The 27,216-nt window shown below is 39.7% G+C and overlaps 1 protein-coding gene across 11 annotated transcripts in view; it reads right to left on the reverse strand.

Moving 5' to 3' along the window:
- Positions 1-27,216, reverse strand: part of ZBTB20 (zinc finger and BTB domain containing 20) — a 513,942-nt gene that overhangs the window by 451,380 nt on the left and 35,346 nt on the right. The gene's annotated exons all lie outside the window — the stretch shown is intronic.

The raw sequence follows: 27,216 nt of genomic DNA on the forward strand, positions 1-27,216 counted from the left end.
TCTTTTTAAGTAGCTATTTTATCCCAACTTCCTCTGTGGTTTATACCCTCAAAGCATCTACACCACAACTCAAGAACAGCCTAGGCCAGGAGCTTCAAACTCCTTTTCTTCAAAAAGCATCTATAATAATTAAAAAAACAAACAAACAAACAAACAAAACAACAACCAACCAACCAACAACAAAAAAACCCACCAAACCAACAGAACCACTAACCTGAGTTTGGCCTTCCTGATCTTTTAACCCTTTGTCCAAGCCCATGCAACAAAAAGAAACATTCACGATTCTTAAAACCACCATCATATATTCACTGAGGCATGCTAATGATTAAAATTAAAATGATTAAGTGTATATTTGCATCTTTTACAAGTACATATCAGATCATGAATCTGTTTTCATCCTTGTAACCAATTTAGAGATGAGAAAAGCGGAACAGCAATTTTAAGGCCTCAAGTCTGTATCCTTGATCAAGTTTTCTGCTTTCTTCACCACAGTATTCAGTAGAGCATTGGGCAGATCCAAAGGGATCTGTCAAGATACAATGCACAGCAGCCAAATTAACTTGCTGTAGGATTTCTAGCAAGTCAAGGGTGGATTGAGATGCAGACCCAGAAATCTAAATCTCTTGGTCATTTGCTGAAATTGAACGACCGAAGAAAAACCTTAGAAAAAATTTCAGAAGAAAGGTTCTTGTTGTTTTAAACAATGATGCTTTTTCTCAGGGAAAACCAGAAAAGTGTATTTAAGATGTTGGACCATGCCTTCCTCAAACAAGGACAATTCAACAATATCATAAATCTATGCCCGACTCACTGAACAATATCATAAAAGGTGCTGGATTATGAAGGTGAAAGTGCTCGCTTAGACAGTCTTCAATTTAATGGGGACACATAATTTTATACATATATATATACAATTTTTTTTACAACGCTTTGCATTATCACAGAACTTTACAAACATTAACTAACTGTCATAATGTTCACCAGGGAGGCAAGTATCATTATCTACACATTACAGATGGGAAATTCCAGGCAGAACAGTTGGGCAACGCATCTAAGACCACAGAGGAAGTCCTATCGGTGCCAAGAGGAGTAGATACTTGTCCCCCAGACTCACATTCACATTATGCCTCTCAAACTGCATACTAGACTGGTCTCCATTTGATAATAGAGGTCAGTCCTACCTTTTAGTTTTTATGAAAAATAAAACTGTAGATGTTGACAGCATTTACCTTGCGATCTCGATGATTCCACTAGCTCAGCAGAGGAAACACCAGTGTAACGTTGAAGGTTACAGACTGAAGTGTAAGATCACCAGATTTTAAACAACATGCCAGAGAGGCAGATGGTTATACAGTAATGAAAGGAGAGCATTATAAACTAAAACCTCATTCTACAATCTCCTTCCTTGTTTAGACATATGCACCCTGACTATTTACTAAACCCATCTCACATCTTTACATTTCATCATCTGCATCAGCTCTGAAATTTTTTGTGTTTGTTTTTGCTTAAATAAAAATAAACAGAGATCTTCACACCTGGTGCTCACATTTAAAGTCACAACACAGATAAAGAACCACTCATGAACTGGGAAAGGGACACTCGATAGCTGAATTATGGGTTCCCATAACATTTCATCCCTTTGGTTAATGCATTTATTTGAATTCCTCTATCCTATGTGCACAGGATGTATGAGTATATCAACACTTTCATGACAGCCCAAATCACCCACTTTCCATAGCAGTAGATTGACATGTCATGGAGAGTGTGATTAGGAGGTCGTCAGAGTACACAAAGCACCAGATTAAAGCTCAAAACCAAGACATATTTGCTTCTTTGGGTATTAAAAAAAGATCAGCAGAGGAAAAAAAGCCCTGTTGTAATTGAAAAATATGAGGCTTAATATATTGTTGAAAAACACTTCTGTGCAAGGCTGTTTGGGACTTTTTTAAGCCAACAGTATGTTATCTTTTGATAGCAAAAATAACGCATTTATTATAATGTGGCCTCTACTTAGGTTGGTATCAGCTTGACAGGCCAGCACCATTTGTTGTAGCACCAAACTCTTAAAAAAGAAAGGGGGGGGGAGACGAGCAGAAGGATGAATACATGTTCCTAACTGAGATCTTTTTGATTCTGTCTGTAGATCACGTTGCTGACTGTGTTACAAAAAAGCTGATAATTCTCTGGATCTCCATATTTCTCTCAACTCTAGCCCACTACGATCCACCTTCTGCTTTTTTAATACAGGAATCTGAGTCTGCCAGTTTGCTATCCTTTCTGAGAAAATCCATCAGAAAGAAGGGAAGCAGGCAAGCTATCATCATATCCCACTGATGTCCAGGAAATGCCAGCCTAGCAGCTGTCACAACAAAGGAACTTCAAAGTCACAGCAAAGAAACTAACAATTGCCATTACTAACACTGTATCATTAATGAAAAACTTTATGAAAACCAGAATCAGCTTAAGAAGGAGAAGGAAGAATTAAAAAAAAAAAGAAAGGGTAGGCAGGGAGGTATTTGGTTGTTGATTTTCCCCACCCCTTTTTGAAGGAGAGATCCAAACACCCACATTCTCCAAATTGTCCTTGATTACAATCTTCAAGAAAGTTATCATTCATGCTACCTCTAACCTTATGTCTTCTTGCTGCAAATTTTCAAGGAAAAATTCTTCCATCACGTCCTTGGTGCAAGTACTCAAGGATGTGCCTTTCTCATGAGCTCTGAAAAATCTTAAAACCCTTTGTCTCCTTGAAGGAAGTAAACGGATGTCTGCTAAACACTTAGGTTTACATAGCATTTCTTCCCCCTTGTTTATTGAAAAAAATAGTCTTTTTAGAAAGCACTTCATATTTTGAGAACACTGAATTCTTTCTTTCCTTTTTTAAGTATTTTTGGCAAAGTATGTTTTTGATTATTTAAAGATAATCTCTATTCTAAATTGCATCTGACTCACATAACCTCCATACTTTAGGAACCACAATAAAAGTGCCATATATTAGCTATAAATGAATAGGGAGTGAGTCAGTGAATAGTTAAGGACATTCCACAGAAATGCATGAGCTGCATACTAAGTTTTTAGAAAAATATTCTATTTCATTTTTAGAATTAACAGTATAGGTTACTTGGAACAAAGAAAATACTCTTTTTTTTAATTCCCAGATGAAATGTGTTTTGTTTTCCTTATGCATCTTTGTCTACTGTACAAAGAGACCTTTAGTGAAGTGACAGAAACACTGGTGTTTTCAGAGAAAGAGTAGTCACAACTTGTACCTACTAAAGGATTTCTGTAATTAAGATTTTTTTTTTTTTAACTCTTTCACTGGGAATACCTCATTCTTTGGCCTTTGCAAGGCCATCTTACAATATCAGCTTACAGAAATGACTTTAGGGAAATTGCATGTTTTTCTCTAGCTACTGAGTTCAAGTGTGCTTAAGTTCAGTGCTTTAAGTATTTAAAAAAAAAAAAAGTTGATACTTCTGCTTGCCAAGGCTCATATTCTCAGCAATGTCCTCATATTGAATATATGAAGAAGTTCATTAAATACTAACTGAAGTTTTCCATGCATCATCATGTTTGCAGATCCACACTGGGGAGTCATGCCCCTTACCGCATGCATCCCAGATCCCGTAAGTATGGTATAAATAACTACATAAAAATCTTAAGTAGTGGACATGAGACAAACAGAATTCTTACAGCACAGGATTATGGCTATAAAAAGAGCCATAAGAACTCCCATTCTATCAAACCCATAGCTACTGTCTGAAAAACAACTTTTTTCAAGATCAAAATCCGACAGAGGTAAAACATTTACTACAGATGAACCTAAGGGAAAGGGTCTCCATTCCAACTTAAAAGCCAGAAAGGCTGACTGGACCATAATCCGAGCATAAACTTAAACATGATGTGGAAACATCCAAGATAGGGCCTTAGCAATCCTAGCAGCCATAATTCACTTCCAGAAAAACCATTAACCACATAGGTGCTGAGCATGCTGGAGGACCTCAGCACAAAGGTAGGAAAAAACAAACGAACAAACAAACAAACAAAATATGGTAAGAAATTGCTCAGTGGACCTAGGTGTACTAAAACCAAAGGCATGCAGTATTCCTTCCCACTGCCTTTCCTGACCTGGGCTGCGCTCGGTGTTTCGATGGAGAATGCAGGTCAAGTTGAACACCATCATCCAGCCACGTCTTAGCTATCCCCTGGAAAGGAGGGGTAGGCAGTCAAGGACCCTCCCAAAATAACAGAAGATAACAGTATTGTTTAGTTATTAGTCTCACATCGAACCGTGGAGGCTGAAGAGGACAGGCTCTTGTAGCCAGTATTCTGCAGTTATAAATCAAGGTCATGCAGAGCTCTGGGGACAGACCAGTGTTGACCCCAAAGCCTGTGTTGGTGTAATCTCGTCTTTTTTCCATCACTACTCATCTGCCACCACCACACAGGGAAAGTTCAGGGTTCAAAAGAGAGTCTACCTACTGATACCTTTGGCTCACAGCAATATTAAGCAATCCTCTCCGTTAAATGACAGCTTGGGACAGCAGCTCTTTGATCTGAGTACCTAAATAAAGAACCCCTGGGCAGGATATTAGTAACAAATTTTAAAAGAGCAGCTGCCTTCTATACATGATAAAATAAGGATCTCCTCAAATGAGACAGGTGTGCAAGATCCTAAACCCCTTCCCACTTAATGCCCACAGCACGAAAAAGCGTCCATCCAGACAGCCATTGTAAATCTTTTCACCACTTCTCAGATGGAGATGTACGCTCCCCTGATACCTCTGCCAATAAAACCAGAAGGAGGAGCGAAACTTAATGAGATATAAAAATATAACTGGATTCCTTTTTGTATCATTTGCTGGTTTTATTTTCGGACTGTTTACCCACGGAGGTGACATGATCTGTAGCAACACAGCATAACCCTAAAACCCAGCATCCCTTCTCTGCCACACTTGCTGTGGTGCATCCAGGCTGAAGCTAAACAATGGCTGATGGCGCAGAAGCAGACTACCCACACCTAGAAAACGAAACACAACAGACAGAGGGATAAAAGAATTCTTATTCTTCAGGGTTTAGCCTGTAGCTGGCCACATCTGCCAGACAGCTAAGGATGGGAAAGGTTCTTCCCAAGAGTGTGACTGGGGCAGACAGCCCAGCATTTTCAATTGGGAAGATGAGTTGTAGCGAGCCTAAGGAAAACAGCAACTGCTTCCTATCACGTAACTTTAAGAGGATGTTTTTCAAGAGCAGAAGGACTAATTGGGTCACAGCAAAACTTCACGTACTGTCAGCAAAGACTGTGGTGGCTTTGCTGAAGTCGCCCCTTCTGTAATGAAAAATGGCCCATCTCTTCAGCCTTCCCCCGACAGCCTTCCTCTGTGGCCTCTGTCTGACCAAATGGTCTCTTGTTTTGCCCAGCCAGGTACTTTTACAAAGCAGAAGAAGGCGCTTTCATCAAATCAAAAGCCCCAGTCTAGCAAACTAAATGACATTTCAAAACATATCTGGCTCACCTGGTGCAATTTCCCCCTCCGCTTCCAGCGGTTTACAGATAATGTAGGATTACCAAAGTTGGGCGTGCTCCCAGCTTTGTATTTGGAGTCCAATAAAGAAAGGCATTTGGTTTGCTTTCTCCTGTGCATACCAGTGAAGTAGGACCTTCTTAAATTGAGCAACTCCAGAACTGAAATATTCCAGTAACCTAATATCACACAAGCTTAAAGGCCTATCCCCAGATGTGTGCTCGGAGCTGTCCAGTGAATTCAAAGCCACAAATACAAACCCCTTCTATACATTAAAAACCCTTTAATACAGCTATTGCTTCCCAGCATGCATGCAACACTGGGTACTGCTCTGAAGTTGGAAGCAAGCACTATTTATACTGCAACAGAGAGCAAGTTTGGTCTTAACAGGAGGGATGCTAGCTTCCCAAGCTGGCATGCATGATGGTTTTGCACACAAAATAAAAATGAGGAACAGAGGGCAGAGGAGGGAACAAGAACTGTAGTCCTCACTCCTTCTGTCTGTATGTATCACGAGTGCAAAACCAGCTGTAAACAGTAAAGATGTCCCTATCAAGCAAAAATACCATCCTGATTAAACAGTGGTCACGACACTTAAATATTTTTAGACTTAAATTAGTCCACTACAATTCACTAGGATGATAAAGGACCTCCTAACTAAACTAAACATACAGTGTAAATCTGCTGCCTTTATCAGAATGAATAAATAGGTGTTGAGGACTCCAAAGTTGTGGAGAAAAAGTCTACTGAAAACCAGTTTTTAATGTGATTGCACCATTCAGAGATGAAAGAAGAGGGTAAAAGGAAAAAGAAAACGCCTAACATGTCCTATCAATCCTTTGCCGGGATCCTGCAAAATGCTATTCTTCATTACATTTCCTAGAGTCTTCTGCCTATATTCTGTTGGTGACAGCTTGATTCTGCCTACGCTTATCAAATGGATGGGTGCATGTACAGCCATATGATGGAAAAGGGCTTCTCCATAAAAACAGCAGCTCAAGGCAGTTTACTGCCACCAGAACAAACCCTCCATGCTCCAGCTCATTCTGCTGGAGCCCTCGGGAAAGCCCGATTTGGGACACAGGCCAACCCGGCTGTCCAGCCGGGCCACGCAGAGTCCAACAGCCACTGCTGAAGCATCACTTGGTCCAGGCACCTGCTCAGAAATGGACGGCACCAGACCGGGGTGCTTCTGTGTGTGATCTCTGGGCTATGGAAAACCGTAGGCTTTTTACCACCTTCTTGCAGAATCCACTCCACGACTCCAGCACATGCAATTCTCAGGAAGTTTTTGTGATTCACACTGAAATTTTTCTGTGCCGAGTTTTACCCCTTTGAACATCTTAAAATAATTCCTTTTTTGTCTTAATATTTTACACCCTTCAAATACTTGTAGATTGTTATCATATGTCTTAGTCATCATTTAGTCCAAACTGTACATATTAAAATCTTGTAATCTTTGCTCATATTTCAATCTCTTCAGCCTCTTAACTTCTGTTGCTCTTCTCTGAATTCTCCACTAATTTCTTGACAACTTTTTGGCAACAGAGTGGCCAGAATAATAGTGTCATGGACACCTTACGGTTGTACAGAGATAAAGAGGGAAACTTGTGCAACACCAAAATGACATTAGCTCTTCCCTAAAAAACAACAAATATGTCTAATCTGTTGTCCAGGATCACTTATTTTTAGTGGCTGCATCATGAAATGCTCTGAAATACAAGTACAAATATTCACCTAAAAATAATAACTTAGAGACAGATTTTAATATACTCAAAACTGTGTTTAATTAATCTTCGTGTGACCTGTGAGGAAGGTAACATGGAACAGTATTTACCTGCAATACTAGAGAGCACATGGCTGAAGGGAAGTCTCAAAAGACATGACCCATAGAAAAGAGGCCACACCAAAGCAAAGAATCCAAACAGTTTCTTCACCACAAACCAAATTAAGGAGGAAGTTACAATCAAAAAGGTAAGGAGATAAAACAAGGTTTAAAAAAGGAAATATTATAAATACAACTCTTCCAAATTCTGGAAAATTCTAATATACAAAATCTCTACAAAATAAGACAAAGCATGGTAGCTTTCTGTGTTGTATATTTCGTCAGCAGAAATATTCTTCAGATAAATCTGATCAGGCATGGGACTAAGATGCATATAATCTAACTATTATCTTCCTAAAAGTTAGGTATCTAACCGAAGCCACCATAATCATCTCCAGAGAGCCATTAATCCCATCCTAAAACTGTAATATATTTAGGATGAATAGCTCTCTAGAGGTATTTCTCCTCCTCTCCACTGAAAACAGAGGGAGACTAAATAGCTGTCTTGACTGCATTTTCCTTTAAGATGACTAAAGTTAAACAACCTGTACCCAAACCTCATTTTTAAATGCTGGTCTCTAAAGAAATTAATGTAAGCAATTAGATTGTGCAGACACTTTAAATATTATCTTCTCTGGAATTTTCCAATTATTTGGTATTAAAATCAAAACCAAAACAAACAAAAGGAAAACCTACAGATTCATATTCAGATGTCCTCCCATCTTCCCAAGTACTAAACCAAGGACTACTAAATATCAGCTTGCATGGAAGATATCCTTCCAAACAAGTCTCTGAACGCTGGTGGCAACATGACAGGTTCAGTAGAACGGAAATCTGTCGTTGCCTTAAGATGTAGGGTTCAAATGCTCTGAAATGGCTATTAACTAACTAACTAAAGTTTGGGAAAGAGCATTCAACCTTCATCTGGTTCACAATAGGCTGAAACAGCAAATGAGCATGAACAAAGTTAGTCAATAGAGAAGACTCACACAAAGCTGGGACAGAAATCGGACAAAAAGTTTAATTTTAGAGGACAATTATAGGGAACCATATGGTTGCAGTGGCACTGATCTGCAAAACTTCCAAAAATGCTACCAAGAGAATAAAATAATGTACGAGGAAAACTGAGAGAAGAACAGCAAGTCTATTAAGACATAGCTGACATAAGAGAACACAAACCCTTGCCACAAGGCACTTGCAAGCTAAGAGGAAGAAATAATTTTAAAAAAGAAGAAAGGGGGGGAGTGTTAAAAAAAAAAAAAATTGAAACCAGAAATATAAGAAAAGAAATACAATATATTGGTAATATAGACCAATTTTTAAGTCAGTACATTCCAATTACAATGGAATTAAGTGGCTTTTAAGTGAGGTCAGGATAGTCTCCTGGACATTCCAGTTCAGGGAAGCAACACAGGAAGAAGGCACAACACAACAGAGAGGGCATAAGGAATAAAAAAAAAATCTACAAAAACACTTGAAGGACATCAAGGCTCAAAAGTGACTACGATTTTCTAGAAGCAATGCTGAAGGAATCAGTGTTCCTCCCAGTCCTCACAGAAGAGGCAGGGATCAGGCAAGGCACAAATGCTAGAGATAACTGCATCACACATGGATACAGATGGCATCAGTAAGGAGAGATTTTACTTCTTTGACCATGGGAAATGCTATTAAGGACAAGAGGACATTCACCTCATACAAAAGGAGGAGCACCAACTTGCTAAGCTACTGGAAGGTCTTTTAACAAGGGCTAAAATGGGCAGGTGAAAAAAACCCAACAGCTAAGTACAAACAACAGTAACTTGGTTGGGACCTCCAAGGAGGAGGTGAGCAAGACAGAAAATAGGTTGCTAGAGGGGGAAAGAAAAAAAGGAGGACAAAACGTCTATCAGATAAGCATCTCCTGTGTCCATATAATAACGCAAGAAGTTTGGTGAATAGAAAAATAAACTAGAAATCTTAACACATCATCAAGATTGTGACTTAATTAGCATGACAGAAATCTGACAGGCTAACTCATATGACTGCAATAGAAATATAAAAGGGTATATAACCTTTGTGAGAAGGATATGGGAGAGGAAAAAAGGAATGGAGTGTTGCCTTGCAAAACACATTGCACAAGCATGCTCTGAGGCCCAGAATGTACAGAGCATCAAACCTACTGAAAAACTACAGGTAGTGATTAAAGGCAAAATAAACCAGTTCCGCCATAATGGGGAAATTCCACAAACTACCAAACTGGAAGATGAGTCGGGCTGTTGAAAACAATTAATGAAGTAAGCCAAAGCATTTGCATTAAAAAGTTGGTGAAGATGGGGATTAATTACACATATTCTGTGGAGAAATCAGCAGACCACAGCTTTCCAGCATCTTCATGGAATGCACTTCAGACTTCTTTTAATTTAAATTCAGAAGTAAAGAAAAGACCAACGGGACGTTTCTTCTAGACTGGGGTCTAGCCTGTATGGATGAACAGACTGAGCGGGTGAGAGTGCAAGACAGTCATGAAGTTCACAATTCTTCAGAAAAGAAAGAGGGAGAAAAGCAAAATAAAAACAAAGGACTTCTAGAACGTAGATCTCAATGATCTCAGAAAACTAGCTGCTAAAAATCCCTGGGAGAGTCTACAGGAAAAAAGAAGTTAAGGAGGCATAACCATTCTTCCAGGAAATTAAAATAATATCATAAGCACAAGCTACACCAATGAAGAGGAAAGAAAGAGAATAGTAGGGTTTTAACATCACTAAATTACGAGCTCTTTACTGCTACCAAGACAGGAAAAAAAGCCCGAAGAAAGCAGAAGGATATCAGAATACATGAGAGTCAGTATAAAAATTGCACAAACATGTAGAGACAAAATCATAATGGTCAAAGCACAAAATTAACAAGGGATATTCAAGAGTAACAAGAAACCATTCTATTAGTACATTTAGGTAGATGAGAGAAAATGTGGCTCAGTTAATGGAGAGGAGGATCAACTGACAGATTATTTGAGCAAGCTGAAGTGCTTAACACCTTTTTTGTACCACCTTTCATTCAAAATTTCAAGTGGAGAGACACAGATAATTCACTTAATACTCATGAAGAGAGGTATGGTCTTACTCCAGAAGAAAAAGCAAACAGATTAGAGAGCACTTAGCTAAGTTAGATATTTTTCAAGTCATTTGTGTATGAATTTCATCCTGGTATCCTTAAAGAACTGTTTGAAACAGACTTTGTAGAAGACAAGAAAAGACTCAAAGAATAAATATGGTACCTAGCATGAAAAGAGAGAGAAAAAAGAAAGAAGGACCAAGGGAATTCTAGACCACTCATTTTAAGCTTAATTCCCAGAAAAACTATTGAAAATTAATCAAACTAGCTAGTAAGCACCTAAATATAAAAGATGAGTAGCAATCAACATTGATTTAAGAACAAATCATGCCAAAACAACCTCATTTCCTTCTGCAACAGGGTAAGAAACCTTGTAGAAAGCAAATGCCATGCACTTTGACTTTATTTTGGCCTTTGACAATCTTCTGTAGTATTCTTATAGGCAAGATAGGAACAAAAGAAGCATAGCCATGGTATCACACAGACGCAAAATATTTGGATAAGGGAATCCACACAGTAATTATCAAAATACAAGAATACATCAACAGGGTTTCTGCCCTGAGTTTTGTTCTGTTTTACTTTTCCATTAATAACCTAGATGATGGAATAGAAAACATGTTTATTAAACTTGCAGACGACATGAACCTAGGAGGGCACTGAATGACTGAGTAAAATTCAAAATTACCTTGGCAAATAAAGGAAATTGTCTAGAGGCACCGGATGAGATTCGACAGGAATATGGGTAAAGTAATGTACCTGGGCAGAAATTATTAATGACACAAATGCAAGATGGTGATAACCGAGCAGGTAACAGTTTTTCAGAAAAGGATCTAGAGTTACCATGAATTATAAGCTTGATATAAGTTAGCAATATCTTGGTGAAGCAAGGAGTCAATCATCATTTCGGGGTTTGTAAAAACAGACATGCAGCCCCAAGGACACGGGAAGTAATCTTTCAGCTCTACTCAATTTGGGAAAGTTTCAAGATGTAAACTGTCGAATTATGGGCAGTGTTTTTCAAGAAGATGTGAAGCAGTTGAAGAATATCCAGAAAAAACCATGAATGATCATAAATACAGATACCATAAACAGTGTGGCACTGCCAAAAATTATTACATGTTACCCAGATTTCCAGTACATAAAAGGCTGTTGCAAAGGGAATGGGATTAATTACCAAATAAGTAATGGAAGTAAACTTTAGCAAGAAAAATTCAGGTTAGGCAAACGTAAGATCTTTTTAACGGCAAGAATAATGAGGTACTAGAATAGAACACTTGAAGTGGGACTCACAACTTAACAGTCTGAACAATTACTTGTCAGGAATAACAAAAAAAACCAGTCTATCCTCTTTCGGACAGTGAAGAAGACTACCCAAGTTCCTCAGGCCTTTTTCTTTTTTGAAGGTTCTAGGATGGTTAAAATCATTGACAAGCATTAAAGGAAAACCCACAGAAGAAAAAAAAGACAGTTATGAAGCACTGCAAAATGATCATGTAACTTAGGAAGAGAAAATTTCAGCCCAGAAAGGGACCCTTTTTGCGCTTGGATTTCAGCAAGGTATGTGTTTATACAAGTAATCTAGGCCAGAAGTGAGAGTGTCTCTTACGATCCTTCAAGACAGCCTCATTACACCAGGACTGTCAATCCTTTAGGTTTCAGTATGCATTAGATGCTTACAAATAAATCTGTCACGTCCAGAGACTAACAGAGAGTCTTTAGAATAGAAGCTAGTACCTGCTAGGCCTTTCAACTGGTCTGATGCCAGCAACAAGTCACAGCAAAGCAGCAGCAGGAAATTTAACAATTTTTCGTCATCTGCTCACTATCAGGGGAAGAAAAAGGAATAAAAGGTAGGAAACACCTTGAAAGCAGCAGCAAATGTAGAGTGCTGGAAATCAATCGTACCAGGGCACAGTATCTAAGCATGATTTTGTTAAAAACACATTCATCAAGACTGGACTACTGTATTAAGAGAGCAGAAAGTCTAATGAGTGGGCCTCAACTATATTTATTTTCAATGTTTACCAACTTTTCCGAAAGCAAAAGTTTCTGATGGTACCAACACTCTGGCAACAACATCTCCCAGTTCTGTTCATCTTCTGGTTCTGAACCCCAAGAGCACACAGGTGGAGGCATGTCTGTACTGCTTCTTCTTTCCCTTCAGAACAGTCCTCTCCACCCCCTCACCTTCCCATCCTTCTAACGCAGATTCTACTTAAACCACCTGTTTACACAATTCACCATCCACATCCTTCTGTCACGGCTAACCCCACGGCACTGGTCCCTGCTTCACTCCCTCGCTGCTTTCCTCCCCTCTACAAAACCAGGATCCAACTCCATCCTCTCACCCCTCCATCCCACTCCCTCCTCATCTTCCCCATGATCCCTGCCCCAGGTCGCCTGGGGCCTCCTCCCCAGTCTTGAAGAGAAAGGGCAGATCCTGACACGGTCGGTGTTTCGGCAGCAGCTGCGGGGAGCGGAGCAGGCTGGGTTACCACCACCGACAGAAGCAAGTTACCACCTGCCCCACGACTTGCCTTAAGCACTGTTCAGATGATGAGGGCAATCATCTGAGGAAGGATGTTTATCAGGTGGTCAGGTAACAACCTCCACACCGGCAGGGCTGGGAGCTTCTAGCTGCCTGAGTGGCTCAAGTACCCCAATGGATTACTCCAGTCTGTAGCAAGTATCGCAAAAGACTGCAGAGAAATTATTTCCCAAGTCAGATTTCATAGCTTTTTGCCTGCCTAGAAGACAGCCAGCTCGGCTGGCCCAATGCATAAGACTTCACACAGCAGTTCATGTTACCTGGGCTGTCACTCCAGGTGAAATGCCCGCTGGCAGATCTCCTTCAGCTCAGGACCTCGCTTGGAGGCATAAAGCCTTGCAGATACTGCTAAGCACCATGATCTCTATCCCATTCCCAGGATCACATGCAGAAGACGCAGCTGGCCAGCAGGGTGGTCCAACACATCTAGAGTACGGACTCCCCCAGCAGAAGAGACATCGCTGTGCTGCATTTGCCAACGCGTGAATTGCAGACAGCGCGGCTGAAAAGCGTAATGCGGAGATCGACTGAATGAGCGAGTCCCAAACATCGCAGTGCCTAGCAGGTCTGAAAGGCCTTCGCATAAAACAACGCGAAGGTGCTTCCCATCAGTGAAATTCCACCTGCTTGACAGGGAGTTATACAATATCAATCCTATCTTAAAGATAGGTAAATTGAGGCAATAGATACATAATACCTTGCTTCAGGAAACACAGGAAGTTTGCAATTGTTCTTGAATCACTAACGCAGGCATAGATAAAAAGGCCTACTCCCACTAAAGTCAGTGCCAGCACGGTTTGGGGAATAAGAACAAGGTTAAGTTTTAACATCTTCCGAAGAAATTGAACCATTACTCTAACTCATTATTCAAACACTTCTTCTACTTTCAGACTCTTTCCAAATGCACTGCTTGTAAACATAGGCATAAGTGTGGGAGTTAGCACATATATAAACTATTTTGTATACTTCTGTGATGACTGCAGCTAACCCTGAAGCCACTGGAATTCCGCTAATGACAGGACACACATGTCCACCAGATAACAAAACTGAGATACCAGGAAGCAAATTCATGCCACAGTGATGCATGTTTCTGACTCCATCTAGTTGCTTAGTGCTGTCTGCTTCTACATTACTTGAAACCTCAAATATCCAAACAGCTTTCCCAATATCCACACATAAAACTTCAGAAAAATTAAGCCATTTCCTTTCATGTGTGAATCAACCTGTAGATCACATGATATCTGTTGCAAAGTAACACTGAGACCAAGAGCTTGTTAAAAAAAACCCTCTACTTGAGTAGAAAACCTACACCCACATTGTTCAAAGACTTGGCCAATTATCCCATGACAGAGTAAGGCAAGAACTTCCTCCATGGCTAGGTTTTTGCATACTTGTTCATGAGAAGGCTTTCCTTAACTACCTCAGAAGTTTTTGACACTTTCAGAAGCAGAGATGACTGAACTATGTGAACTTACATGATTTCTTCGACAGTTCCTGTCCTCCTACAGATATCCATATTTTTTACTTTCATCTAAATACCATACACTGCAATTACACAACTTTTTAAAACAACATTTTTGGCAGAAGTGTCACACCAGTTATCTGGAATTTCTAAGCTCATCTAGACCTAAGAGCCTTCTGGCCAACATTTTCAAATCTAGTATCTAAAATTGCTCTTCTAAATCCATATGCTACTAGAAGTTCTCTGCATCCAGCAGCTTCAGCAGGTGCTTCTGGACATTAAGAGCTTTGGAAAAAGTAGCTACTTATTTAGAAACATAAATATGGAATTGGGTAAGTAAGATGAGATGATCAGTTCTTTCAAAGCTTAAGTCTTGACAGTTTTAGGATGTATGTTTTCTGTCTCCAGATCCTACAAAAAAACCTGAGATCAGTTAGCATACTTGAACAAACACCCCTCTCTGAGGCTAGCAGGGGACTATCTCCAATGAAGCTTTTAAGTTGATCGCCTACTTTCTCTGCCGGCCTGACAGCTAGAACCTACAGGTACTTTTAAAATCCATCTTTATGCAGAGGGTTTTCATTCTGCAAATCCAATGGTGTTTACCGTAGAGATTTTACCAACTAACTCACAATCAGTTTGTCAATTATGAACTTTATGAATTAACAGCATTTTAACCTTATATGTGCACTTAGAAAAAAAGTCAAATTAAACAGGTGTAGTGAGAGTAAGGCTGGCAAATGTACTCTAAAACATTCTTCAGGGCACAATCTCAACATACAATTAAGAACTCCTATTTTCACTGTGCATTTGCTTCTTTAAGAGAAAATTAGTTTCTCCCAAGGTAGCTTGTCATTACTATGCTCCCACCATATTCTGGTCTGCTATCACAACCAAAAAAACCCACCCCAAAACCCTGTTTCTCATCTTTGAACTAACCCTACACTATAGAGTAGCCAAATGTAAGTAAAGCAGCTAGATGCCAAACAGAACTTGTGAATACACTTGCTTTTCTTGTAGTAATTCTAGAAGTTATTGCAAATACATGGTATCTCTACCTTTGGTACATTTTATTCCCAAATATTGGAGCTTATGTATGTACAACCTGACAGTAACAGAAAGCCACCTGCAGTATCTGTAGACCCTCCAACAACTGCACAGGAAAACAATGGTGTCCAAGGTGAGGCAGGGCAAGCAGTACTACTCCGTCAAGAACAGTGCAATAGTTGGCGTTATGGTATTTTCCTAAGAGCAAAGAAGCTATTGAAATTTGCTTTGTTCTGGATCCCCAGTACAGACTGAATTATTTGGGACAGTTTATCTATCTCTTAAGTCAAGTCTGCATGGGGACGTTGAGAAAGTTAAGGCAAATCAACTAAAGGTCTGACACCAATATGCACACACTTAATTGTCCTGAAGCTGTGAGTAGATGCTCTAATTCAACAGCAAAGCTCCCTGTAGCTCCTTATTCAGTTAAGCTACATTGGTCTAAGGCTAATTTACTCCTGAATTAAAGCAGTCCCCCAAGGATTCAGCACAACTCTTTTTTGCGTACTGACTTTACGCATTTAGCCAGTTTGCCTCGCCTCTTCCTGAGTTCCCCAAGCCTTAGGGAGTTTTCAGCCTACAGCTGTAGGGAGCTCGCCTACTTCATCTCTGATGTTGAGAACATTAAACTGAGTGTTTTCGTCAACATTTTCCATCTAGAACACAGAAAAACTAAAGAGAAAGTCCTTGCATTGCTTAGCTGCTTCCTGCTCCAAGGTGAAAATTCAGTGGGTTTGGAGTTTACCATTACCTTGCTCCGACACTCACTCTTCGACTTTGTGGAAGCCAGTCTTGGGAAGTGGCATGTTCACAAGCAGAAACAGGCAACAAAAAAAATGCAAGAGGATACTAATCCCAAAGTGGGATTTGAACTGTCACATCACCTTCTTTAGAGACTTCAAATCATGTCAAAGCTCTATCTACTGACACTGGTTTTATTCGTCACGATTTGGAAATGGCAATCCTATCGCCATGCTCTACTGTTTCGCATCGCAACCACTGTTGTGGTACCTCAGCACTTTCTGGAAATGAATTATATTTTATGAATTCAGTACTAATTCAATTCAATACTAATCCTAAACTGGGATTGATAATTCTCAAAAGATTCTAATAAAATTATCTACAGAAAGGATCAATGAATTTTAAAGCAAATTAGTTGCTTCCTTACAGCGAGAGGTCAGATTACCATTTTATTTTAGTCAAAATTTAAAGCACTTCTCAAACTATAAGTTCAAACTATACTTAGGAGCAGCAAAGGTGTCCTTGTTCCATCTAGGGTCATTAAAACTTACCTGGATGCTGGCAGCAGTTGAGCAATATTTTGTTTTGGCCTTACTGCATGGATGTTCAGGTTTCAGAGATGCTTTGAGTACACTTGCACAGACACACTGAAGCACACATACACGTGGACGATATCCCCATGTACCTCAGAAAATTAAAGTTCCTGTATTAAGTTCATTAATTGAGCTATCTGAATGCTAAACTAGAGTTAGAGGCCCCACTGTATTGCAGCTAGCTAAAACGACTGTTTAGAGGAATAAACAAACACACATAATGCCTGATGTTTCCTTTCCCCAAAATAAATTCATTCATTATAAAAGAACTGTCACATCATCATCTTTAGAGACTTCAAATCATGTCAAAGCTGTATCTACTGACACTGGTTTTTGTTCAGCACAATTTGGAGACTGCAATCTTATCACCATGCTCTACCATTTCTCATCACAACCACTGTTGTGGTACCTCAGCACTTTCTGGAAATTAACCATATTCCATGCATTCAAATGTAGATCTAACACTTTAAAACACCGCTCAAGCCAGGTGCCACCAAAATAAGAAGTAGGTAGTATGCAACATAGGATGCACTGGAGCATGGACTTTTTAAACTTGCATTTTTAATTCTAGATGTTTTTAAAACAGAATACTTAACCTCTCAGCGTCAATTAAAAAAAAAAAAACCCAATCCCAAAGTGATTTGTGTAGCACTATCAAACAAGAACCTTTTAATATTTTTATATATTTTATTATTCAAAATAATAACAATAATAAGTATGCAAATGAAAGTAAAGCCCTCTGGACAGTATTTTCCCTGATTTGCTGGAGAGAAGGACCCCTAGTGTCCAGCTGGATTTTAGCCAGCCTGGGGTCTGGTGACTACACAGCATCCAGGATAAAAAAAAAATCTTAGCTTGTAAAATATTTCCTGCAAACACCTTCACATCTCTCTCATTTGGAAACCGACTGATTAAAAGAAAAAAATACATGTATACAGTTCTGCTTTCTTAAACTAATTATTTCAAAATATTATCAAGGTATCATGCGATCATCTGGACTCTGAGGATTCATCATTACTGATGAACAGGAATGTGCCTTGGCACAATAGTTTCAGTGGTTGATTATGCATTGCAGACACCTATAGATAAACATCTCTATTTGTAAAAAATGAGCACTGTCTCCAAGAGCAGTTTCTGATGAGGCTTTAAAAGCAGCATCAAAAAAATGTAATGTTAGAAGGATGAGGCTGCCCAGCCCTGTCATATAGTAGCATTGCTTTCTAAGAGGAAAAAAAAATAAAAAATCTGCATCATTCCTTATGATCAGGGTTTTACCCATTTATTTGGCTAATCATTCAAATGGCTAAACAGACCTCTAATTTGAAAATAAAAACCGATTGATGCAATCACAAACAAGTTCTGAAATTGTGATTTATAAAAAAGAAGGGAAATCTTGTTCTAAGCCAAAACACACACACAGTTACCTTTTTCTAATCAGAGCATTCATTTCTCCTCATTATGATCTCACAAGCACATTAAAATCTTATTAACATTAATTACTTCTGAGCGTCTATGCATGAGCAGCGACAGGCTTGCGTGCGCGCGTGTGTGTGTCTCTGGATCATATCTACATTTATATACCTTGCTGCACTTTGCTTATAAAACATGTGAAAATATTGCTGCTAACACCAATTAGCTAATTTCACACACACAGATAGTAAGCTGCTGTCTCGCTGCACAGCTTATTATAGACCAGCAGACAGATGGACAGACAAACAGACGCAAAAAGCATCACGGCTCCTCCTAAATGCAAGATCTGAAATGCCTGGCACCCCCAGGAGTGCGAGTTTTATCCTCATAAGTCTAAGGGAACAAAATGACACAAATACAAAAAAAAAAAAAAATTTTAAAAAAAATACAAGACAGCCAAATATCCCATTTTCTACACAGATGGGTTCAATGATGAAGTGATAGAGACAAAGAAAAAACTGGCAGGCAGACAAGCAGCAGGCGCACAGAGAGATAGACAGAGACAGATAAACAAAGCAACAGAGAAAGAGATGAAAGCGTATTCATATATGTGAATTTGGGCTAAGCAATATCAACTTTATCCTACCAATAAGGTAAGGAAAGAAACGGCAGAGCCAAGAGTCACAATAGGTCCAACTTCACAAGCAAAATAAAATCCTGACTCTCTACAAAACTATTTATGGATTCTATTTATGCTGAGCACACTGCACACAGCACTGCTGCCGGTGAGACTCAGCTCCACCACAAACTCCAGAACACACACAGGCATCTAGACAGTTATTGCTGTCAAGCTGCAGCTTCCTCTTCTTTTTCACCTTTTGTTTCCATCTAATTTAGATTCACCTCTATCCCACTTCTAAACCCCGTCCTCCTGGACACTTCTCTGCCAGGGGTTAAGATATAAACAAGACATCAGCATCCCTCATCATACCAAAGCCATGTTTCTTGATCACCGGGAGATTAGCCTCCCAACTGCAAGTCTTTCAGTCCTTTGCAGAACCCAGGTGGGCGCTTGGTCGTTCTCCTCTCCACCCAAAATACCCACCTCTGCTCACCCTCTGCAACTCCGAGAACTAACTGCAGTCCTCGAGTGGAATTAAAACTTCCACTGACATCAGTAGGATACAAGGTTTAGAAGTGTCAAAATTTGCCTTTCAGCACTACTACCCTTTGTTTCGCTTCTGCATTCTTCCACTGATGACGTGATCAGGCAAAACACTATAAGGAGGGAAAGGATTAAAGCTTTGGAAGTCAGTTTTCTGGAGAAATTTCCAGATGACATGAAAGGCTACCTTATTGGGAACATTTTTGAAATGAACACATCTTCATTTCTCATAGTAACACAAGTGATTGCATTTTCTGCTCGCTCCTCTCAGATCAAGAGAAGGTAAATGTGGCAATTATCACTGTTTTATCCCCAGCCTTTTTCACCGAAAGGTTTCTGAGCACTTTGCAAAATGTTCATTAAGCTTCCAGACATGCAGAACTCACTCTCATCACTCCATTTTACTGCTAGGGAACAGAAGAGCAAAGAGGTGAAGTTGAAGTACCCAGAACAGTAAGAAGGTCTGCAGCAGACCCAAAAAGTCCTCTTATTTACATTTCTCACATCTTCACTTCTTACACATGCCCTAAGGTCATTATAAACAGTACCTGAATTAAAAAAAAATAAAATTCAATGTTTGAGGACTATACTCAGGATGCTTGACTTTTGTTTATCTCACTCATGACCTTCTCCTGATGATGCTCATCTGGAAGACCTACTCCCACACAAGCCCAGCACAGCTGCTGAGAGAACTACCATGAATGCAGCCAAGCAACTTCAGGACATGTCGGCCGTACTTCAAACATCCAAATTAGTTATGGTTTATTCACAGTAAATCCAGTGATTCCAGGAAGCTCTGGAGCTCCTGGGCATGGACATTATTACGGTTGTATCACACACAAGTGGTAAGTTTCGTGCACCTTGATCGAATTCTGCCCAGCTCAGTTTTACTGTGCACACACAACAGATCTGGTCACACTGCAGAGAAAGAACCATGACATATGGCCCCTTCTGCCACAAGGAGCAGGTACGTGACCTGCTCAGGCAGAAAATAAGTAAGCAAATTGAACACCACTCCATTTGCTCAGCTTACTATGCTTCTTTTGTTAAGGTTAAATATACAGGCATTGAGAGTAAAGATACAGAAAAGTAAAAGCTTTATAAAATAAGCAAAGAGCAATAAAGACTTGAAGCTTTACAGTTTTATGCATATGACAAAGTAGGCTCTTGCCTGCATACTTCCTAAAAAATAAGAGCATAGACCATTAAAGTCTCTTTTGAATCATGCAGAATTACTTCCTTCCTGGCCTTTCCCCAAAAAAGTGCTCCGAGAGGAAGCAAGACTCCCTCTGACAAGGCAAGGAGCCTCACCAATGCTGACTAACGGCGGTTCAGCCAGAAGTTCAGCTCATTTTCCCAGGCTTTTCTGAAAGCTCAGAGAAATCCCTGGCCAGTCATTCTTCCAGATTCCAAGCTCCCTGCTGTGCTCCCACCTCACTGCTCTCTAGGCACATTTGAAACTTAGGAAGACAGGAGGGCCAAGGAGAACTTCCCCCTAACCGCATCAGTGATCCCCATCAAAACCAAAGGAATGGCCACAAAGATGTGAGTTCAATAAAATGGTTAAGAAGTAAGTATCCACTAGATATGCTGACTTAATGCCTGAATAGTTGTTGACTCTTTAATCCATCCTTCCCCAAAGCCCATATAGATATATAATGGTTCATGGCACCCAGAAGGAAAAATGGTGTGTCCTACCAAGCACTCCTCTGGAGTTCTGAAGACTCCATGCGTCTTAATTATATATAGAAAAAGTTGTACCTCAGTAAATTAAAAAAAACCAAACCCAGAAGCTCCTTTAAGTAAATGCGTAACAGTACAGATGCTTAATGAGAGAAAAAAATTGCCAGTTTTTATTACCACAATAGCATGTAGAGGCAACTATGTAATAGGGAACCTCTGTAGAACTTCTCTCTGTCTCAGTTTAGCATGTAAAGTGGATATACATGTCCTAAAAAGTAAGAAGACTCAAATACAATTGACTTGAGGATCTCTCATAGGACCAATGCTTATCAGCAGAGACAAATGAATCTCAGAGACCATTCAATCTACAGAACAGGTCATTATGTAGATGTGAAAGGGGAACAGGGGAAAAATTTTTACTGAGGGGGTGTGGAGGGGGGGGGGAAGACATTTATTGGCTTTCCTGTACAAAGAAGTGTGACTTGTCTTTCTCAGGTGGGAATTCTCCCAGTAAACCTGGTCTCTTCAGCTACTGTATTCATCTACTTCATGAACCTTATTGTATTGTATCTACCAAAAGTTAGAGCAGGCTGAGACAGCATGAGAGTACTTAAGAGGTGCACTTGGCATCCAGACCAGCCTTGCGATCCAAACCCTTTTGTGTCCTTTTGGAGGTTAGTAAGATGAGGTTTTACTGACTCCATCCTGGCTTTCATAAGCTTCTCAGGGATTACCGAAATTGGAGATTGCATATGAAAAAGCTGGTTCAACCATTTCCTAGAAGGGATGTTCATCCAGTTTGCCCTTCGATCCTTGAAATGAGAGACATGCCTGAGGAGTGTTCTTTGTTATAATGTCTCACAAATATATCCAGTGATGGTGAGTCCATAAGTCTCTGATAAAAGTAAAACCTTATTGTGCATTCCAGCCTTTTCTTTTGTAAACATACTATACTAGATGAATTTCACTTTCAAAGAAGAAAGTATTAATTGTGCTGGCTAATAAAACTTTCTGTTGCTGTCCTTCCAGTCTGGTCCTCTAAGCATCAACAGACATTAAAACTGGCTCTTGGGAAGTGAAAAGATATTAGAAAGCAGTACAAACCCAAACCTTGTTTGCAAGTTTTCAAGAATTGAGATCTGAATCTCATTCTCAAGTAACAAAAAGTTAAACATAGCTATTCATTGTACAGTTTTCAGGTTGAATGTACAAAAAACTCCATTCCTCCTACTGTTCATTCTCTGACAGATGCCTCAGCAGCAATACATCTGTGCTCTGCCCAAATCCAGTACTTGCAAGCCACCATTTATTACTCGCATGTGCTTTGTCTCCACTGGCAGTTTAAACAGACAAGTAACAACCCTCTTTAAATGTCTGTGTCCAAAGAACCCTTAGGGGCTATTTTCTCCTTTACATATTGGAGCTCTCATAGAGGCTAACAGCAGTTGCACATACAAGCAGTTATACATACAAGAAGTCCAGAACAATGTAACCATTTGAAGGTACTTTTGTCTTATATGTGATCGGGAGCTTCAGTTTTCTTTGGATGACTATTTCGTGAAGCAAGCAACACCACTATGTATTTCAGCCAGGTACAATCTTCCCCTATGATTATTATTGTACAAAAAGAGGTGACAGACTGGTCCAGTTTTCAAACATCTACTTCTTGGACAAAGCTAACACTGGAGCTCACTGGGACATATCCAGCTGTGGGAAATCCAATCGGGAAAAAAAAAATATTGTTGCTTACGAGTCTTTGAATTTATATTAACTGAGTTAAGAGAGTAATTATAAATAATAAACAAACAAAACACCAAAAAGAATTTTTTTTTTTTAATTCTGCTATTAAAAATAAGGTTTTGTTGACATGTTGGTATGTTAAATGCATTTGGCCTCAATTTGCAGTTACTGTAGGGTCTTTGTATCTCATTCTGAAAGTAGAAATAAGACTGAAATGGCAAAGAAGTTGCATATGTGTCACAATACCACAATGGTGTAAAAAAAAAAAAAAAAAAAAAAAAAAAAAGCCTAACAGTCTTTAATATAGTCAAGAATCATCTGAGCTTCCTTTGTCCATGGAACATGGTCTTTACTTTTCCAGGTCCCATCTGCATGTACGATACACTGAGGAAGGAACACAGAAAGGCACCACTTCCTCTTTCTCTCTGTGCCTCAATTGTTCCTGATTAAAAAATGGAAATAATAATGTTGATTCAGCTACTGGACTTAAGCAAAACTAAATTAACTACTTTCGTTGAATGCTATAAGATATTTGAATAAGTTTCTTCAGAAATGCAAAGTGCTATTTATCGTATCAGCAGCTATCTCTGGCTAAACTGTCCTGGAACCTTTTGTGAGCATTCCCTTCTCCAGCTGAACTCAGCTGATAACTGCTCTCTGTTTTGAAGTACGTGTGTCACTCCTTTATCTAAAAAGCCTAGGAAAGACTTAGACAGGACTGGCACCTCTCTTTTTTGGGTAATGACAACAAAGCAAAACAAAACAAAAATCACACACAAGGTCTCAGGATTAAACCTTTGCAGATGAGCAACAACAACAAAAAAGGCATCTTTTTGGATGTTAAATTCTTTGCAGGCTTTGCCTGGGCATTATGAGAATAATCACCAACACCTCCTAAAAGCAAGCCTTTTCATCAACTCCATATGCTCAGATTTCAATGACAGATCTGTAAGAATCTTATTAATACACCTATGTATGCTGCCACAAGGGACACAGTATCTAACACAGCAAAAATGAGGTCAAATTCAGCAGCACCGTCCTAAAGAAAACTGTCTCCTGGTCACAAATCACTTGTGGAGTACCATGCATCATCTTTACTGCTTCAGACGTGTGCCAGCTGCAGCCAGTAGGCTAGAAATACAAAACTAAATTCAGCTCTCAGTTCAACGTTGATTCTTCTAAACTTCATGGAATTGGTCCGCTTCTATACAAATGTAACCTAGGGTAAAATATGACCCATAAACATTTTTGCAGAGACACAGACATTCAGAAATTTCACGTGGAACTTCTTATCCCAAGAGCACAGTCCTCTGAAGATGATTATTGTATGATGATTATTCCAGCTCACTGCTCATGAGGGAAAAGGAAAGGGCTGTGGCCTTATCCCACCCCACTCTGGTCCTACTCATACAGAATCCTGCTGCTAAAATTCTCTCCCTCTCCTGCCAGTGGGACCAAGTTAGCCCCTCTTTTTGCATCAAGTTCAGACTTTTTGTCCTCATTTTCTTTGAACAGCTCTGCCCCCTGCCTGCGTCTCAGCTTTTATTTCTTCTAGCTGCTCACATTCTTCCCAAACCTCCCTCCTAAATGCTCCATTTGTATCCTTCTACCACATTGAAGCCAATGTTCCATAGTAACATTACTCAACCAGATTTTAATAACTCTTTAAAACAGCTTACAGTCAACTAAACTGTGTTCCTGCACAACCAGTCTTAACCAGGAAACTCCAGAAAAGTTCATTTGAGCTCACTTCCTTTTTGTTTTCCACTTTTTTTCACCTGAAAGAGATGTGGAATGAAAATTAAATTCATTTTGGTAGCAGATTAAATTATCACGGGGCTGGATACGGATGTGACCCAGACAACAGGGCTCTCACTCCACCATAGAGACAGCTTTAACTGAGCTAGCTCAGTTATTAATAGCAGTTTGGTCAAGACAGCCTAGGGCTGAATGCAGTGAAAATACGTGGCTCAAAACATACATGAAATTCACCTCAGATCCAACATAATACAGCCTGCATGATCAGGGCAGAACAGTTACTATCATCTGAACTACCTAAGTAAATGCTAGCTCTTAATCTCCATGAGGCAAAAACCTCCTCAAAAAGAAAAAAAAAAAAACCAACCCAAAAACAAGACCTCAGGTGTCAGTTCTATTCTGACATGCCAGAGAAAGACCACAAGTATTCAAAAACTTCATTGGGAGGCTAAAGTAAACCCATTAGAGTTAAAAAAGAGGTTGCAATGCACTTTTAGGGTGATAACAAGGCACAAATTTGAGAGGGCAAAATGAAATTAGCTAATATAGCTATAACTAACACTCTCCCAACTGCGTTCAGAAACTGGTAAACATCATTATCCCTGTCTTGAAGGCGAGTAACTGAGACATTAAGAAATGAAGTGACTTGTTGAAAGTTACACAGAAAACTAGAAATAAACTATGAATCCTGCTTCCCTAATCTGTGGGTTGTCCTTACAAGTTCCTATGTACTTGCATACATCACGGTAGTGACTGCACCGCAATCTGATTACAACTTCTGATACTGAACCACGGCTTTGTGCTGACAAAAATACTTAAGATCTCTGTACACAGGTTTAAAAAAAAAAAAAGTTATCTAAAAAAGTATTAAGAAATGGGATTTGAACGGGATCCAGTCCCCTGTAAAAACTGACTCGGAGATTAGCAGAAAAAGAAAGTTAATTCCAGAATCCAGAAATGCCCAGCACCGGGAAAAATACTGAGCTTTCTCTTGTCCGGGACAAAGTACAGCATAGCCCAATGTACTGCAAAAGCACAAATGGCTTTTAACCTCATTCAGGAGCAGCTGCTTTCACAGCAGTGAAATGTTTCAGCCTGAGCCTGACGGACTTAGTGGATAAATGATTTGAAGTTGGTATAGCTCAGAAGGAACCAGCTCATTTAGGAAACATCACTATCTTAAAAACACACTTTTTCTATCCAATTGGAGCAAGCTTTGAAGCTTTCAAAACTTGGCCGTGGCTTGGAGAAGAAAATAAAAGCGGCATTTTTATGAAATGATGGAAATTACAAAACACGGCTTGGACTTCAAACAATCCACCCATGAGCCAGGACAGGCTGGGCCTTCACCGGGAACTCGTGTCGCTTCTCATCACTTGTATTAGTTTAGCACCAGCAAAAGGTGCCAGATTGGTAGCCCCAGGCACTGAATTCTCTATTTATCCCCAAAGCAGGGACAGCAGGAGGGCAAACTATCATAGAGATACCAACCCCTGCTACGATTCCTCACGTCCAGGGACCTGGTGACAGGAGGGTGATGTGGTCTCAGGGCTGTACCGGTTCCCTGATGTCTCTGCCGTGACTGCCCACACGGCAGCCAGTTCCCTGCGCTATGTTTCAGGAGGATGGGTTCCTAAACTGCAAGGCCTATGAAAGAGAAATAATGGAGAATCATCCTACAAGCATCCTCCGAGACTTTGAGAAAGAAGAACCAGGGATTATTTTCTTTGCATTATATTCTAGCTGTCTCAAAATTAACGAATACTAGGGAGAGCGATGAGGCCAGAGAGAGTCAATGTACTGAGTACAAATGAGATTTATATGTGGCTTGAGTCACTCCAGCCAATTAGCTACCCACCAGGCTGTTTGGTTTATTGTCCCTACTGTACAAAGATTTAATAAGCAGTCACCTAGATGGGAAGCATGAGACTAGCAGAAAGGAAACTTTTCACTACTCTACATGGAAAACTTGAGCCCAGTCCTGCAACAGCTCTCCACAGCCGATTCCCACTGATGTGTCAACGGCTGCAAGATGAGGCTCTTTATCATGACAGTCCACGTAGGTGGAAAATACGGGAAATACAGGACAATCTTTCATTATATAATTACCATGTCAGAAATCTTCCACACATTCCAAATATTCTAGGGGAATTAATAAAGTTTTCTTCATTTTTTTCTCCAATACTCAGTCTTATCCAGGACTTGGACATTTCTCATAGCATGAAAGTACAGAATGCTGGATTTTAAAAACTTATCTACTGGGGAAATGTGCTGTGTAGGGAACATATTAAACAATTCAGTCTATGTTTGGAAAAGAAATACAGATTCATCACAACGAGGAAGGATGTTCAAGAGTACCCTGAAAAAACAGCCAGTATTCAAGCCAAAGGACAGGATGAAGTGGGCACAACAGTATAAAGCTGACAAGCAGATTTAACTGACAGTGACAGAAAGAATTGGAAGCTGCCAAAGCCTAAGCTACACTAGGGCTTCTTCAGATACTACATGCACTAAAATTGAAACTAAAAGCACCAATGAGAACATTTTTAAAAACTCCTTCAGATGAGAAAAATCCTAGAAGCAGCAGCAGCAGCAAAATGGAAAATACAAACTTTAGGAAATCATACAA

The sequence above is a fragment of the Haliaeetus albicilla genome, chromosome 6 (genome assembly GCF_947461875.1).
Source record: "Haliaeetus albicilla chromosome 6, bHalAlb1.1, whole genome shotgun sequence".
NCBI lineage: Eukaryota > Metazoa > Chordata > Aves > Accipitriformes > Accipitridae > Haliaeetus > Haliaeetus albicilla.